General features: G+C 50.1%; 1 protein-coding gene across 3 annotated transcripts in view; it reads right to left on the minus strand.

The window, feature by feature from the left end:
* The window catches only part of LOC143373402 (uncharacterized), a 155,891-nt gene that overhangs the window by 81,702 nt on the left and 55,496 nt on the right, over window positions 1-18,693 (minus strand). The window contains exon 1 of one of the 3 annotated variants that reach the window (XM_076820635.1): window positions 9,874-10,070. The exons of the other annotated variants lie outside the window; for them this stretch is intronic. The gene's annotated coding sequence lies outside the window, so the exon portion shown is untranslated. Of the gene's footprint in view, window positions 1-9,873; window positions 10,071-18,693 lie in introns of those variants that run through there. 3 annotated transcript variants of the gene reach the window in all.

The raw sequence follows: 18,693 nt of genomic DNA on the forward strand, positions 1-18,693 counted from the left end.
TGACTAGGTATAACCCCTTAATCAAACTTCTATCCACAAAACGACATGGATTCAGTCGCGCAGAATAAGCCTGAATAGCAGTTGAAACTACTTAAAGCCTCTGACGAGGTATGTAACGTCATTGCCCAAAGCAATCGATCAATGAGAAGGGATATTCCCTGACAGCTGTCCGCGATTTGCTGTCCGTTATCGCTCTTCAGCCTAAGTAGTCTCTCGTCAGCCCGCTGCAGACGGAGCAAGTAAGTACCCCGCCGATTTTATTTCACCTGTACCGGTGAAACTCAATCTCGGCGTACCCGATCGAAATCGAAGAACCTCGTGGCTCGATCCTCCGAGGCGAGGTGCTCCGTTTACAGGGGCAACCGAAGCGTGTCACGTCCCTCCTGGTCGTTGGTGTTTCGCGTGCGCTTTGACCGTGACCACGAAGCGTGGCAGTCGTGCGTGTGTCACTCGATGACTCCTGGCCCTTGCGGATCGCTCTCCTACGCCGCCCAGAACGTGCACGCGTTGCTCTACTACAGCTTTGCTCCACTCTGAGCGGAGGCAAGCTCGAGAGCTGGCTGCGGCTACGTCAACTGCAGACCACTGACCGCCTCTCCTTTCGCCCCTCTGCCTCTGTCTTTGTTCGCGAGACGGTGGTCGCTGGGACAGGTCAGTGGAACGGGCGGCAGTGGTTCTGCCTGGGAGAAAGCAGCTTTGAGTTTGTCTAATTCCTTTGTCGCGATTGATTTCGGCCGGTGCGCGAGGGGTGGCGCGTCAATCGAGGAGGACGCGGGGGAAGGTGTTAGGTAAACTTCCTCTACACCTGAACAGATTGCTTCACTGTGTAATCGAGTTGTCCCCTTAACGAAGAGCTGGAAGGGCGCTAGGGCTCAACGTTTCTGGCATGGAATTCACAGATGCGACCAGAATTCACGCGGCAGGAGAGAAAATTAGCCTTCAATCCGCGGCTCCCCTTTTTCACCCGCATCCAATGTTTCTCTTTCGCGAACCCAGCAGCAGTACGCGGCGCGACCGCTGGCCCCTCGCTCCTTCTCTCGCGCTCCTCCTTTTGTTTCCCCGCTGCTCGTGCGTACGGTGCATCAGCTGCACCCGGGAGCTTTACGGCGTAGCGGTACTGGTAACAGCTACTGACGATTTATTCAAGAGTGAAAATTAGGGTCGGCCCTCGATTCCCCGGCTTTCGGCTGTTACCTACAACAATCCCAGCCACTGGTCATCATTAGCCGTCACGCTTGTACGCTTCTATCCACGTCAATCACTACACTGTGACGAACCTCTTTCGTTCAGCTGATGCACCGTCCCACGACATTTCCAACCCTAATTTTCAACCCGCCCGGCGGTTCCATCTTGGGAATTGGACGTCGAGGAAAACCGGGCTTGCAATTTCGGTAATGATCGTGTCTCGGTGTATCATACACAAAATGTACTTAATAACTTGAATCTCCTTATTTGCGAATCTGAGTCGAATACAATTCAAGGATAGTAACCACGCAGCTGAAGCATTTCAGTCCTGGTGCATGGATCACAAAGCACAAAACACCACGATGCCAGGAGTCGAATAAAAATCCCATCGGCAGGCCAGCGTCAACCACTGTCCGCCGATGTGCATAGTGGACGGAGTAACGAGATCGAATTAAAAACGGAGCAACGAGAGATTAGATCTCAACGAGAAACCTCCTAACCGAGCGGTCGCCTATCATTTAATTTACCATCCAATCCCCTCCGCCGAGTCGCGGCGTTTAACAACCGGTGCATCGACCACAGAGAGAGACAAGGAGAATCTCCGGGGAGAGAGGGAGAGACGAGTGTGCAGAAGCAGCAAGGCTCGGCGACAAAGACGGCGGCTGCAACATTTACCGTCGGCTTCTCTCCTCCTTCAGGGGTGGATGACTCGAGAGGTCGGCTCTCCTCGTGGGCCTCGACACACAACTACTGTTCGCCACATGGCCTCCTCTCCTCGCTTCTGGTGTTCCCTGCTCCATCACTCTACATCCCTCTCCATCCCTCCCATCTCTCTCCGTCCCTCTCGCTCGCTCTTTCCCTCCCGTTTCTCCTTGCTTCTTCTCTCGCGTGTTTTCCTTTGGTCCGAAGCCGGTGTGCTCGCGTCTCGTTCGCTCCCGCAAGCCGCAATTATTGCCCAGTATTCCGGGCTGACGTGACGTGACACGCTCGGCCCATGTGCGCGGGGTCAGGCTTCGGGGTTAGCTGAAATTACGGGAGGCAGGCGCCTCCGTCGGGGAACGAGTTACATGTACGCGTGCCGGTGTTTCCGTGCCGCTTCTGCCGCGCTTCTTGCGCGCGTGCACGCGTGTACGCGCAAGGACGCGCGGCTCCACACCACCCGCGACGAGCGCGGCGTCTGTGGCAGGACTTTTGCTGTTCCTTTAGGTGGATGTAGGGTAAGCAGGCCAGTAGATGTTTTATAAACCATTAATGTATTTATTGAATTTTTTTTTGTATGCGAAAATATTTATATGTACGGTCTTACGTCAGTATGCGCTAGTCACTCGATTCTTAGCAGCCATTTCTCAGCGTATTCGTGCCTCCAAGTTAATAAAAAACGTGTTTGGACGTATTGTAGAGAGATATGTAATAGATGGTTGTATTGAAATATTAATAATTTATAAATAAACGCGTAAACAAAGAAAAATAAAACGATAGAACTTGTAAAAATGACTGTCCATGTACTGTACATGTAAAAAGAAGATCATTTTCTTAGCTTATTTAATTATTTAATAGACATACTTCTGATAAATTAAAACAAAATTGAAAACACTTTTTTTGCAACGAAAAATTAACTACATAGATCATAGAATATCAAAAATAACTATATGGATACATATTTTTACTTTGTGCCACTACGAAAATGTTAAAAAGGTTACATGTCAAATTGGGACAGTCCTACACGATCCAGGACGTCTGATCACTTTAGGATAGATATAACTTCACTTTATTTGCACTCTGGGGCCATAACCTGTTGCACAGTTTTCGGACAATGAAGACTGCATACGTTTTTAATTTTGATGAAATAAACTGTCCATCTACTAGCCCTATAGTCCATCTACTGGTGATACGGGCTATGAGTAGAATTTTCATCATTTTATGCTTAAATACATTAATTTTTTTACTTACAGTAATTTTTTCTTTAAATCTATACATTTTCACGCGCAAAGCTTTTGATTTTTTTCTAATACAACAGATATTTCTAAGAAACACCTTGATGTAAACATCAGAATCCGCTCAACCGTCCATCTACTGGTCTGCTTACCCTAACACTACTTCCAAGATGAGATTTTCAGTGGTGGGTAAAATAGTCGATAGAAGATTTGAATCTGGAATATCAGACGGAAAGATAAAAGAATTTTCGATTTCCATGGGTTTCACCGACGCTGAAAGTCTTTGAAGACGTCGACAAGTAATTAATCGACGATGAGAAGAAGCCAATAGCCTCGAGGGGACGTCGCCCGTCAACTTCTCTTTCCACCAGCATCGAACTGCCCAGCGATTAAACGCTGCCCAAAAACCCAGCGAACGAGAGCGAAGCGCGTTCACGCGTCAAACCAGCGCGTCGCTGAAAACGTGCCTTGTCGGATCAACAAGAACGTAACGAGTTACCCTTCAGAGCGACCAGATAAAACAAGATATTACGATACAGGTAAGAAAAGGGCGAGTGGACGGCGCTGAAGAAAGCGCGCCTCGAGTGGCCGTTGCGCGTTCGACGAGGAGAGTTTACCGTCGAGCGACGACGAGGGGGAACGAGGGCGAGGAGAAAGGAGAAGAAAAGTGGAGATTACAGAGGCGAAAGAATACGAAGAAGGGGGGAATCGCGAGGGGGTATGGACCGTGACTCGCCCGTGACATCGCGATTACGCTCGCACACCTGTGCCCGACTCAGCTTCGACTTAAGTCAGCCACTTACTTTAGCAGTCGTCACGTGCTACAAACTGCGAGAGCCACACGTCTCTTCCGAGCGCATCCGCGGAGGATCTCCCTGCACGAGCTGACGCAGGGAAGAGTTGAATCAGAAATTAGGCAACAAATAGAATTGATCTCCCGCCGGGAAGACATAGCAGACAGTTTGGTTCTGCAATTCTACCATCCAATTACGCGAAGTGAAGAAGTTTGACTGAATTGGAGGAAGCAACGAGACGTCTACGTTCTACGGGACATTGCCATTACACGAAATTCTCCACAAGCTCATCATGATCGGTAACCCGCACGGAACAGAACGACGGTAATAGCACGGCATATAACAATCCAAGCGGTTTACCATACAAACAGAGTTACCAGTTTACCAAGAGGTTCGCTGCAGCCACGAGTCCCACCCCCGTAGCCCCGAGCCGCGGTATAAATTATAGTGGCAACTTCCACCTGTATTGATTAATTCCAACTGCTGTTTCGCGGCTAGAGAGATTAAACCTCGGATCCGCGGCTCCTTAGCGGCGCGTCATATTCACGGGCCGTTACGAGATGCGTGTAATCAGCTGAGCGCGTAAGTTCCCACTTTCCAACGGGGCGATGAATGTAATTCCGCGCGGAGGCAAGAGTTACTCTTTCTCCGGGGAACCTTAGCACATTTCTCAACGCCTGTTTACGCGCAGAGGCGATCTCCTCGCTAATCATCATCAGCTCCATCGCCCCTTTCGCCTGTCGCGATACTTGGCCATTGTACGCGCAATTTGTCGCGAGTGGCGTGCTCCAGTTTGCCTCGCCGAACGCCAGCAGGATTTTAAGCGAGCCTCGTGACCCCCAGGCTCGTTAATATTCCCTAGCTTCGTTTCGCTTCAACGCAATTGCGGAGGAGCTGGAGAAAGAAGTCGGCGCTCGGAGCCAAATGTCTCTGCAACAAGTTTAATCCAGTACGCCGGAGATCAGGATGTTATCGACGAGAGTCTTCTCGTCATACCTTCGTCCCGCGACTCTGGAGATCGAGTAGATAGGGGGAACGAGATCGCTTTCGACGATAAATCGGTGTTAACGCGACGTAAATTCCCAGTGAATCCCTGCACGGTTCCGTTTCTAATTAAAACGCACGACCTAACGAAGCATCGCGGGGAGAAGAACAGGCAAAAAACGGGTGAAAGAGAGCACGGGAGAGGGTGAGGAAGAGAGAGGAGACACGAGCGAAGCTGGCGCATGCCACAAGTGTGCCCAGCACCGTGGCTCCTATTGGGTTACAACCTGGCACTACTCTTCCTCTTCGTCGGCTGGTTTAATGTTACGACGGCGCGTCTACGCGACGTACTGCGCTACGGAAGCCCTAGGCCCTTACGCGAAATGGGCGCGCATTCCTCGTAACCTCGCATGCGAACTCGAGGGCAAGGCCAGAGCGGATACCTCGACGAGTTAATCCGCTCGTAGCCTTGTTCCCAGATTTACGAGTCATCGACGCGCCAATTAAGGGCGGCCCTAATCTTTGACTGCAGGTAAAAAAAACTGGGTGGAACACGAGGATCTTAATGACTTGGAATCCTTGCTTAGTGGATCTACTGTGCTTGAAATTTTTTCAGGAGCTTTGAATCATTGCTAGTTGCGTATGAATTCCGGAAATTCGGAGGGTTTTCGTGAGACGAGGAGAAAAGGTTCAAGGGAGCTTTGAGAAAAGTCACCAGCTTGCGCCACTCTCCCTTTCAAAGTCGCGGATCATTTCGCGGCGTTACCGTATTATTTCGCCGCGCCGAATGCCTGCATCCCACAACAACTGGTCGGCAGGTTACGTAACGGTAATAAGATAAGAAATCCCGTAGGGCAGTAAAACTCGTAACGCTCCCGATTGCTTTTAGTTTTCCATCGGCCTGGCCGTTCGAGCTGGTTACCGGCTTCGCCCAAGCACCTTCGATTTCTCGTGGCTTTTACGCGTCGCTTTTCTTCCCGGTTCGGAGGGACGTGTAACGAATCGAGAGGCCACGGCGAACGAGCAAGGCAACGGGGGCAACAATCGGAGCGACGCGGGCGGAGGGAAGAGAGAAGGTGGAGCAGGCCCTATCAGATCCATGGTACCGTCGACGTTGCCCCGTAAACGGATAACACGTAATGGCTGCTGGCAAAAAGATCTCCAGTGGCGGAGACGGAAAAAGGTTCCGCGGCCTGCAGGCTGCACGGTGGAAAGCGTTCCTGTTTTCATCGCGGGACGACGGCGCGGCTGATCGGCACGGACGGTCGCGTATCGTCCAATTGTTGCCGAGGAGAGGCTCTGCCCTCACCCAGAATCGTATCCAATGAAGCCAATACGGACAATAGCTCGATAAGTAGATAATAATGCATAATATAATAAGAGAGCACCGGCTGGCTCTACGTAGCGTACGCGAGGCGGCTTGTGTTGGTAGCACGCGCCACATTCAGCCGCCAATTCAACTGGTTGAGCGGCCTTTAACGACTCCTTTCTACGCGGCTGGCGACTCCCGCCAACCGCACAATGCCGTTTCTTAAATTTTATCGTTACCCGCTGGACCCCGCTGGTATTGTTGAATTTATGTAACCGTAGGCTTAACTGCGCTTGATAAGCCTAAACTGCTACACGCTGGGCTCCCTTTCCTTTCTCCACCCCCCCACCCCCGACCGTTTCGAGCCTCTTTTTTCCATCGCTTCACGCGCACCGTTCGAGTCATCGAAATGGCGAACGTAGGTAACGGCGCGTGTGTGGGTGGGCAACTCGAATGCCCTTTGCTATTTGTGTCATTGTCGATCGCTTACACGATTCTTTCTCGAGCTGGTGTTTAAATCGCTGATCTGATTTGGAAGCATCAAAGGCGATTGTTTGTTCAATAGCTCGGCGTCAGCGCACCGGCGAACGCGAAGCGCAGATATTTAAGATCCGCGAAGAGTTAACAGGAACCGTCGTGCCGGCGCACGAACGCGTCCTCGTTATTTAAGCGGGCGAACGGCTGCCGCTAATTGCCAGGCGAATCCCTTAACGGGAGAAAAGAAGCTGATAAATACCGGGGGGCCGTGATAAAAGTAATTTTAGCATCCGCCCTCGCTCGGCGGATGCTTGGTCGCGGAGGGTGCAGAGGGCGGGGGTGGAATAATTAAAATCGAGAGACCAGCCCGGAGCGCCGATGCCGCTTTTCCAGCGTTGAAAAATCAGGGCGGAAAACAGCGGGGAATCGCGCCCCGGGGAGTGGAAAGAGAAAAACACGGAGGGGGTGAGCCACGAGGGGCCGCAGAGTTGAGCGGGGGGTTGGTAAGGTCGAGTAAAAAACGCGGAAACGGATAGGAGAGCAGCGCGCGGCACACGCGGACAAGAAGAAAACGTCGGCTAGGTAAAAGCGAGAGAGTGCAATTACCCACTGGCAGCGGAAAACAAACTAAAGGGAAAAGAGCCCGGCGCAGAGGTGAGGGCGGGCAGAGGGGGCCGCGTGCAACGGGGACGGAGGAGGTTGCACAGAGCGGAGCGAAGCAGGGAATAGGAGAAATGCGCCGCGACGCGTATGCTTCAACGAGTCGGGCCGAGGAAAAGAGGGAAACCGAAGGCAACCGAACAGAGAAGTTGGCAGAAGAACGGAGAGAGGCTCGATTGGTGAGACCGAGAAACGAACGGGCAGTGGAATTAAGCGAACCAGAGAGAGAGACAGAGAGGGAGATAGAGAGGAGGTTAGAGAGCTAGGCGAGAGGGAAAGACGAAGACGCAGAGATTACCATATAATGGTGCCCTGAGGGCGCATAAGCTGCGCCACAACGTAATTTCTTCGTCCCTTTTCAACGAACGGTGGCAACGGTACGTAGGTACATACACGCGTACAATCCACCACTCTCTCTCTCTCTTTCTCTCTATCTCTCTTGACAGATCATTCTGTCCTTTCCCTCGCCAACGTCCCCGGAGAACTTGTTGCAAGCCGTGCACTGCGTTGTCGAGTCAGTCAAACGTAATCCACCTACTTACGTGGCCCCCCTACCCCTTTCTCCCTTCGCGAATCGAGAGATATCATTTTCTGCGTGGGCCATCGGAGCAACGGGGTGATTTCGCTGCGGAGGTGTTTGCCTCGTTTACACCGCGTGCAATTGGTCGCGCTCTTTCGGTAGCAATCGGGATCGTTGCGGGTTAATTTTTGAAAATTCTACACCTTGCGTATTTGTTTTAAGCAAGTAATCGAAAATACACACAGTGAATCACAAAAATATTCGGACACTAAGGTATGCTTGACTTTAACGACCTATATCTTTGTTAATTATGGAAGAAATGACCTGAAACTTGTTTCTTTCGATAGAGTAGTTATTGCACTTTAGAAATATGTGCAAATTATTAATTTATCTTAATATACTTACATAATACTAAATATTAAATGGAATCACATCCAATTTAGACGTTACAAAAATATTCGGACAGATACGTTGTTTCTCAATATATTTACAAATAGTGCTTGATTATTTTCCTAGAAATATTCGGTTCAAAACGTAGCGTTTGCTTACAAGTACATACGTTGCATCGGGTTCTGTACCCAGCCGCCAGTGTTACCGTACAATTCAGTCATTACACCGTCGTATTGAAAGAAACTTCAAATTTTACCAGGATAACGATCCGAAGCATAAAGCACGGATTGTACAAGAGTACCTACTGTATCATTGCCCGAAAGTCTTACAGCCTCCTCCTCCTCAGTCACCAGACCCTAACCCTACAGAGAATGATGCGATAATTTAAACAGAAGAATAACAACAACACCGATAAAGAATAAAGAAGAATTGAAAAAGAGAGTACGAGACGAATGGGACAAAACAAGTATACAATATCTTCAAAAAATTATATTTAGCATGCCGAAAGTTTAAAACATGTGATAAAAAGGTTATGCTACTAAGTATTAAAAGTTAAATTTTAGTGTATAAAGTGTTAATTACGTATAATGTCCGAATATTATTGTAACGCGAAAAATGGCTGTGATTTCATTTAATGTTAAATATTATATATGTGTATTACGAAAAATGAATAAGTTGCACATACTTGTAAAGTACAATAGATAATCTATCGGAAGAAACAAGTTTCAGTTCATTTCTTCCATAATTAACAAAGATATAGACCGTTAAAGCCAAGCATACCTTAGTGTCCGAATATTTTTGTGATTCACTGTAAATTAACCAAACGGCTAATGAAATTAGCAACCAACCATTACTCAACAAACCTCGATTTGCTATTTCTAGGAAATTCTGAAATCGAAACGCAAGCATAAGCTGAATTTGGATTCGCGAAAACAGTCGAGTTAATAAAATAGCACTGCACCGACGAAGCAGCAGTCGGAAAGAGGAGGTTCATTTCTGGCATGTTGATTGTCGAAGGTGACCAAAGGTCGTTCTCGTCGACTTCTACGTTCTTTTGGTTTCGAAGCACTTTTCGAAGAACACAACAAACTGCGTGTTATTCGCACGGACGCTGCGTATCTGTTAGTGTTTTATCAGCGTCACACTAGCAAATGGCGCGATACGTGGTATTCGATATTGCATCGCGTGTGACGCGACCGCGATGTTACCGAATCGGAAAGTAAACAGTGACTAAACTCGTCCCATACGAAACAGCGAGGTTCGTTCCCGACCGCGCGTCGAGGTCAGGTCGAAACGCAATAAAAACACTGCCCTCGGTTTCCGTCTAGACGTAAACATTCTAGCCTACAGACTTTGCGTCCTACTAAAGGGTATTAACCCGTGAACAGGGGACGAGCTTAACTTATTCCAATCACAATTGCGCCGTGACCAATTGATTCAACGATCACTATTATTAATACTCAAATATATTGATTTCATTAAAACCTCTCCTTGCGACAGAATTAACAAGTGCCAACAAAGATGCATCGATCCTCGTGTACTAACAATGCTACGTATTACCAGTATCAACAACAATAATATTATTATAAATTTTGTACAAAGGCGAGTGAGAATACGAACCTAACCTAAAATCGTTGCTCTCGGTTATTCAGCAACATCTCGACGCTCCAGCTCGGAAAATAGGAAACTCCATCTGGATTTCTTGCAGCATACATTGAATCATTTGTTTCGCGTACTAATTCCCAATAGAAAGTCCCCGGGGACACGGAATTTGAAAGTAACGATGCACCGATCGCGGGAGGATCTCTTTCGCACCGGAATCGTCGCGCGGGAATAAATGCGCGGGAATGAATGCGCGGGAGGAGCTGCGCGCTGGCTTGCCGCGGACCGCGTGACGTCACAGATTTTGAACTCGAAGCGGGACGTGACTCGTATAATTATGTAAGTACCGCGACCCATATGCGCCGTGTGCAGTAGGGATTCGAGAGGGCTTAACAGAGACGGTTGAACAACGAGGAACGGTGCGTGGCCGGTTGCACGGTCGCGGAAGCGATGTGCAAAGATGCAGCGGTGGCCAGTGGTGCAACGCATACGAGAAGGCAATGAACTTCACCTCTCGTACGCGAACGAGCGGACGAGCGAGCGAGCGACAACGACGACCGTGCATGCAGCTTTTACGTGTATATAATGGGCCATGTTTATGCCTTCTCTCGTCGTACGTACGACTGGCGCGTATATACACGCGTGCACTTGCGTGTCCTGCGTGTCGTACACGCGCGCCTTTATTCGTTTAACCTCCCCGACCGCGGTGCGGGCCCGCCTCGTTCCTACGGGGACCATGAAAAGCGAGTAATGTCCGACCGCGATAGCATCTTCGGGGACCAAGCTCGAGGATGTTGCTTTTTGGCTTTTCATGGTCGAGGGATTCGAGGGAGGTCGGGCGAAGTGCTCTGTTGCTTTAGATTCGCTGCTTTCAGGGAACTCGGGATGTTGACGGAGCGAAGAGCGAGGGGGGGAATAACTGGGAATATTAAATGCAGATAGAAGTCATTAGCGAAAGTAATATGTCCGAAGCTTTACCGTAACGGCTATCAGAAACCGTGAAATCACGAATATCATTTTAATAAAACATTAACGTCCTTATGAAAAATATATACTTCATTTCTTTTACAAATGAGGTCGTAAATTGCAGTTTAATGTTACGGTAGAATCGCAGTTGGTTGAACCGCGGCTACCGGGGACATCCAACTTATCGTTCACGAAGGGTTAGAGGTTAATCGCACGAACAAGTGTTTTACTAAAGTTTTACGGCTAATAAAAATTAATAGGTACTTCGTAGAGACCACCCTGGAATCCTCGAGAAGCCCGGACCTAGAGCCTGCTATTCAAATATCTTGGACATCGAATATTACAAGCTTCTATGAAATCCCTAGGTACTTTCTCTTACCATGTTTACTGATAAAACAGATCAAATTTACAATCGAGTAGGCCGGACAGAGGGATGAACCCTGTATATCAGCGCCGGCAATTTTCCTCGCAGCTCGCGTTGCTTTTGTTCTATGATTGCTTATGCCTCGTGTTCCACGATGACGGGGCAGTCCGCGGAATCGCGCGATTCGTGCCAAAGATTTTACAAAGAAACGCGGAACAGTGGTTCCCGCGCGGCCGCCCATTAACGTTGGTCTCGCGAAACCCAAGAGATCCCGCGACCCGATCGCGAGTACGTTAACTAGGCAGTGCAAACGAACAGATGGAAAACCGGGGGCGTCGATCGCCCGATAACAAAAACAATCGATCCGCGCGTAACGTCATCCACTGCAGCGGTCAGTGGAGCGCGAGCGATCGAACGATCGAGCCAGCGCGGCCGCAGTGCGCACGGTCACAGTGTACTATGCAATTTTCTTAAGTCCGACCACTTATTCTCATTTACGTTCACGTTTACATCATCGAGGCAGTAAAGTGTTACTGCTAGCGCACAGGTGCGCCCTGGTTTTTCTTTTTATCCTCGCTGTCCGTTCGTCAGTCGGTCGGTTGGTTGGTTGGTTGGTTGGTTGGTTGGATGGTTGGTTGGATGGTCGGTCGGTCGGTGGTTGGTTGGGTTAGTTCGGTCGTAGGCTTTTTTGTTCGTGGTCTACGGGCACCTAACGAGTCATGGCCTGTCATTATCCGCTCTTGCTGCCTCCCTGACTCCTAGCTGCTCCATCTACGCGCGCAGATTATCCTGGAAACTTATTGCGGTAAACTCCGAACAATAACGATAGAATCGAATGCATTTGCCGAGTGTACAGGCCACTGGCCTCGGCCACTTCGTGTCGTTTCTTTTCGTGGTCTGCTCGAGCCTCGATTTTGTCGCGTGGCTCTTGTCTCCCCTCTTTCCTATTCCACTTTCAGATGGAACGAGACTTATGGGACTCGAGCCCCGGATGCAATTCTCCACAATGGGCCAGGACTCTGATTCGACAGATTGCCTGAATCCCACCCGCAAGATTAGAATTTTATTCCACTAGAGAAAACATACCGCGTCATCGTCCCACCGGCTTGATTTCTCTACTTAGCCCCAGAATTTTGAGAGGCTGCCGCGGTCAGGTACGCGGAAATGATTACGCCGCGATTCGATAAAGCCCGGCGATAAAAATCGCGCTGTAATAGCGCCAGTCATCTCTAACGGGAACTAGTTTATCGAGGTGTATCTGCTCCCGAGCTCGCATTAATATCCGCGAAACTGCCCGGCGCAACTTATCGGTCACGTCCACGGATCGTTTGGTAAAAATCGCTCGGAAACTGATTCGTTACCGGCCACTGTCTCATCGCGCGACGCGCACCAACAAATTGCACGCCTGTCCCGAGCCTTTAACGATCTATTAACGTTCGCCCCGCGATCGTTGGTACCTTATTTCAGAGAAAATTACGCGCTCCCTGCGCGACTCGCCTCTTCCGCGTGCACGCGCGCGCTTACGCAACGCGCCACGCTGTCCGGTATCGTAAATCCAAGTAAATTGCGCTGGATATCGCGAACGGTAGACAGAGAGGGGAGAAAAAGTGCGTCCAATTACTAATCACAGCTTCGAGTCTGCTCCTCGACGCACCGTCCGCCAGGCTAATTGTAAATATCATATCGAGCCCTCCTATTTCACAGCAGAGTCCCCGCGTCCCAGGTGTAGCGAGCGCAGCAAATATCGAGGGGAACGGTCGGCGAGGTTGCCAGGGGAATACAAAAAAAAAAAAAGGAAAAAAGGAGCAGCCTGAATAGGCTCGTAATTTCGAAAAGTCGGGGCCCGCCGCTTCCATTACGGACCCGTTGTACCGCGTACGAGCGAATCATGCTCTCGAGCGGCAAGCGATCTCTTTGCTCGAGTCGTCCAATTATCCCAGCGTGCACCGACGGCCCGCGACAAATAGTAAATAATAGTAAATAATGGTAACGGGCTTGGCGGTTTCCACGTGCCACCGAGAGCGCGCGAACACGTGCGTCGGAACACGGCTGAGCGACACCTTATCAGTTGTTCCAGCAACGCGGGCCCGTTGGACGTTATCGGGCCCCCGAGCGGCGGGAACGGTGGAAGGGAGGGAACACACACTAATGGGTACACGTTTTGAGATCGGATCGAAGGAAACTCCGTGCTCGAAAAAAGAGATCTAAGTAGCGTAAAGTGCGGGCATGAAGAGAGAAATTTTCATTTCTATCGATCGGGTAATTCTTAGTGAGCGAGGAGTTTCGCGGATGCGAGGGAGATTGAAGTGGAAAACGATGAAGGAAGCGCGCATTCATTGGAATATTTATCGAAAGGAAGATTCGAAGAAGCGCGGGGAATCTCAGCAAGTACTGCATTTTTCCCGTGGGTGGATGCACCAGGAGGACGATTATCGAGGGAGCATCCGAGAATCCTGGGCATTCGTTTCCATCCGCGTGTCGCTTCAGCCATAAATATCGTTCTCGAGTACGCACTGATGCGAGCGCGTGTATGTGCACGAGCCGTACACCCACGCTGCACCATCACCCTTGGCACGTCTCTCCCATTCCATCTCTCTCTCTCTCTCTCTCTTTAATGCAGTTGGTGCGGTTACGTCAGGTATTAAGAGGCCGTGCCCCCCGGTGACGAAAGTCTCAAGGTTGCCTCGTGCAACGGGGTTCGATGACTCGCACGATTTTCGCGTAAAAATACCAACATCACGGCGGAAGCCCCAGCGTTCGCTGTTCCGTCGCGTCTGCTTCGAAGAAGAAAACTACAATCGAACACCGTAAAGAACCATCCACTCGCTAAACTCTTCCCGGCCCCGTTTACAGGACCCATTTCTACCCACTCCGTGTTCCTCCAGATCCAGGGAAGCTTGGCCGTCGAGTGGAGGAAATCGCGATAGCTTCCCCAGCTGTCCATTGGCCAGCACCTTCGGGTCGATGGGTGTGTAACCTCGGCTGTAAGCGTGGTTTGATGATCGCGCGTAACCCTGTCGCTCGTGCAAAGGTGCCTAAGGAGGAACCAGCTAGCTAGCGAGCGCGCGAGCGAGAGGCGGCGGGATCGGGAACGGAGGACAGAGGATGGTGTTCCATCCACGGTGTTCCCTGTCCCGACGATACGCGTTGGGCCCCGTTTGGTGTTGGAGTCGGTGTCCCGGCGATGGTGTTGGTGTCGACGGGCCGCGTGGGTAACCGGTTTGGCGGGTCCTGCAGTTGCAACGCACGCACGTGTACAGATCGGGGCGCGCTCGCGCTAGCACGCACGCACGCACGCACACACACCTGCGGCCCCGTGTCCAGCGGCAGAGGATCCTCCAACTCCGACCGAACGTATTATACACCCGAGATACTGGTCTAAATATAGCATCGCATTTACATACGAGTCCTAAAGACCAGGGCTGGATTAATGTGTAGGCGAAACGGACAGCCGTCTTCTTCCTCGGCCCCACCTCCTCCGTCATCCATCTCCTCACGCGACCCTCTCGACGATCGGCCGACCGATTTTCTTCCTGGCGACAGGTAACTCCGCTAGGAAGACGACGACACTGGTTCTAGGCTGCTAGACTCGGAGGGACTTGTCGCGCAGAGGCGTTGGCACGAAGTCGTTTCCTTTAATACGATCAACAGTCTCTTTGCCGATGCTGAGTGAAACACCCACCACGCAACCTCTGAATTACTCCCCTTCGAGTGTCTACTTGCGAATGGAGGAGAATTGTCGCTACTTTTGAGATTTCCTCTGTGATCGTCAGATGTCCGCGAAAGGCAGCTTTTCAATTCGCGAGAGGTCAGAGCGGACGTGTCCTCGTGTTTCGGGACGACCGGTCGTCTCGCCTCGGACACGGATGATCCTCGAACGAGCAAGAGATTTCCGAGAGAGATTAGAGGTTCCTGCGAACTCGCGACTCGACCGGCGATTCTTCTGCAGTTCGAGGCCCGCAGCTGATCGCCTGAAACCGGCCCTGCCGATGCGATACGCCACGGCTCATCCTCCGTAGATAATCGTTGCCCGCAACGAGATACACCTCGGCGTGGCATCGCTGCTACCGAATCCGGCGATGGAAATCACCGTGACCTTCGACTTATCGGGCGATTGCGAGACGAGGATCTAAGGCGTACGCAAAATTCACGCACGAATGTCACACTCCATTGAAATCGCTTCTCACACGAGTACAAGTGTGAAACTTGGAGGCACAAGAATAGTATTCCCCGTCCAATTGTCTTGGCGACAGCTCAGTATCATTGAAACACAGAAAGGGTGAACGACTCGGTCGGAAAGGATTGAATCCCCCTCCGAGGAGCCTCCACTTTTCCATCAACGTTTACAAGCCCGAGAGACGGCGCGCCGTGACTCGTATATACGTTTTCCGTAATTTTCAGATTCATTCCCCCCTCGACACAGAAGTCTGTGGAAGCGGGAGTAAGGATTCACTTTCTCGGGCCCTCGAGTTGGAAAATAAATGGTAGACTTGACAGGTCCTCGCTCGTAACACGCTGGTGGAACGGAGAAAGGCGAGAGGGAGAAAGGCGAGGAGGGAGCTGGCAGGCCCGTAGTGGATAGACGAGGCTGGAGGATCTTTGCCTCGTCCCTCTCCCGCCCCCAACCCCTTTCCAGCTCCTTCTCTTTCCCTCTCGGAACAAATTATCAACGCATCAAATATAACTTAGCTCGGCTACCGTATTCTTAAGCCGTCTCCTCTTCGTGGCCGTCTTTATTATTTCTTATTTACTCGGTTTCGTTTTATTGCGGGCCCGCTCGGCCCGCCACTTTTAATTGGACGTTCGTACGTGCCACCGATGATTCGGTGCTTCAACGAGTTTACACGCGACTCGATCGTTAACGACACCCGTGTATCTTCTTCCAGCTCACCTCCCCAGGCCCTTCCCTTTGGGTCATTCCACGCGAAGTCGGACACTTTTCGGAGTAACATTTCGGATTTTGGTGCAACTTGGATATGTTGTAGTCTTTAGGGGTATATAAACATATCTCGAAGGAATTTTCGAAATGTCAAAAATTGTGGATGTTACAGCTCTTTGAAATATAGTGTTTACTATTTTTCCAAAAATTCTAACTGTTGAACTAATAAACTGATAAAAATGACCTTTTGGGTGCTTGCAGTGCAGATATAAGAGTACCTAATAGTAGTAATAAAAATTATTTCACTTAAATACGAATATTTGACCATTTATTTAGTAATTGTTCTAAACAAATGCAATTTTATAGTTGAAAGCACCTTTTTAAAAATTTGGAAAAAATAGGAGGAGAAAGCTCTGTTTTTCCTTTTTATGGGCCTGTTTTGAAAAACGTGGACGTTTTAAAATTGGCCAAATGAAAATTAATTGAATGTAACGCTGCTTCAAATCACACCGGCTCGACTGGTCGCTCGGGCCGTTTGGTATTCGCAGCGGCCAAGCGGCTATACCTGCCACTTTTATAGAGGGTATTAATGAGGATCGCTGCAAGGTTTAATACCGTTAATAGTTACTGGAAACTCACTCTCTGTCGATGGCACTTATTGTTTGAAACTATTTTTTCCAAATTTTTAAAAAGGTGCCTTCAACTATAAAATTGCATTTGTTTAGAACAATTATTTCGAAAAATCCTTCGAGATATGTTTATATACCCCTAAAGACTACAACATATCCAAGTTGCACCAAAATCCGAAATGTTACTCCGAAAAGTGTCCGACTTCGCGTGGAATGAACCCTTTACTACTTTTGACATCGCCACCGCGAGAGGCGCGAGGCGTTTCGGTGGATCGTAAGAATATTCTATTAGCCCCTGACCCTTCGTGAAACTTTCCTGGAACCCTCTACAAAGTTAGACTTTCATTGCTTTCTTTATTTGCTTTCCTACTGCCGTACACGGTTTCTAACTGTGCACGGCTCCCAGTCAGCTATGAATATCCACTCGATAAACATTCCCGTGGACGAGGGCTTATCTAAACGTGTAACAATTTTATTTATAACGCTGGTGGCACAAGCGCCGTGCGCAGGTCGACCCTGATCTTTGCGCGACAATGAAAGACATCGCCGATGGTCGACAGACGCGGTTATAATGGATAGCCTTTTCAAGTCGCTATCTAAACCTGATCCTCCTCTTCTATTCTAATTTCATCCCGGCGCAGCCAACTTCGCCATCGTATTACAATTTCCAAGCACGAATCATGTCTCATTTGAGGCGCAGCGGAGAAATACCCTTGTCGTCGCGGCGCTTTAAATTGCAAATAAAATGATTCTTTTTCCCCTTTCACTCGCGGGCATCGAAATACGCGGGAAAGGAGCGACACGGCGGAGGCGAGGTATGACTTCAATAAAAGCGGGACGCTCCTCGAGTTAACAGCACCCCGCGGAAAGCCCCATTTACAGCCCAGCTCTGAATTATTCCATCGAATTGTAACCCTTTTCAACGGCGCTTTTAGTACGATCGATCATCGACGATAACCCATTCCCCGCCGCGCTCGTCTCTCCGTGCTCTCTGAATTTCACCCTCCACTAACCCCCTCCTCTGTGGAAAGTTTCCCGAGGTTCTTCAGCGGGTCTGGAATCTTCCGGAGGACGCGGCCGCCCGCCTTCAGACGGCGATTTCCGCGCTAGTAAAAAGCTCTCTCGCGCATAATTTAGCGTTCTGTAGGGTAATACACGGAGCCCTTTCCCGCTTTCTCTCTGCAACCCCTGAGCACATGCTGGATTGCGCCCGGTGAAACGCGAAGGAGCACCGAGGGGATAAATGCTAACTCTGGATGCTGGAACGGTGCCAGGCCCAGCGGCCGTTCATAAATCCGTGCACGTCCTGCGAGGCTAGTAGTCACCGATGCGCCACCACCGCCACCGTACCTTCGCCCTTCGTCCTTCCCTCCCCGGCACCCCGTCCACAATTCCGTCTTATATCCTTTGACGGCGTCGTCGTCACGTTTCGGGGGAACTGGGCGAAGATTACGCGCGAAACGAACCGCCTGACAACTTTCAGGCAAGACTCGGATGAAACAAGGAGCAGGGCTCGCGGGATGGTTTGTCTGGCTGGTTACCCTGTCTTCCACCCTTGCTATGTGGAAAGAACGAATGACGAAGCCAAGTACATCGAAAAGGAGCAAGTCAAATTCTAAGAGGTCCCATCCAGAAACGTCAGATGACTGTGAAAGAAGAGTAAACGGTCGCTGCTCTCTTTCCGGGCAGTTCCTTGCAGCGCGCGAATAGATAATGGCGCAGGAAAGATGCACTTTGGTAGAAACGATCGTGTCCTCACCGGGCTGTTTCGTAAAGTGGACTACCAGTTCGATAGACACGTTGACGAGTCAAGGAACGCCACCACGCCGCGTCGCGTCGGCTGGCCGCGAGCCAAGCCGTATCGCGCGTCTCTTATCTGCGACGGCTCTCTCGCGGAGAGCGTTATCGTGGCTTGGGTCTGAAAGTTTGCTCGACACGCCTTTCGCGGAATCGCATTAGCTCGGGCAAGGCCGAGGTGACAATTATTTCAATCCACAGAC

This window comes from Andrena cerasifolii, chromosome 9 (assembly GCF_050908995.1).
Source record: "Andrena cerasifolii isolate SP2316 chromosome 9, iyAndCera1_principal, whole genome shotgun sequence".
Taxonomy (NCBI): Eukaryota; Metazoa; Arthropoda; class Insecta; order Hymenoptera; family Andrenidae; genus Andrena; species Andrena cerasifolii.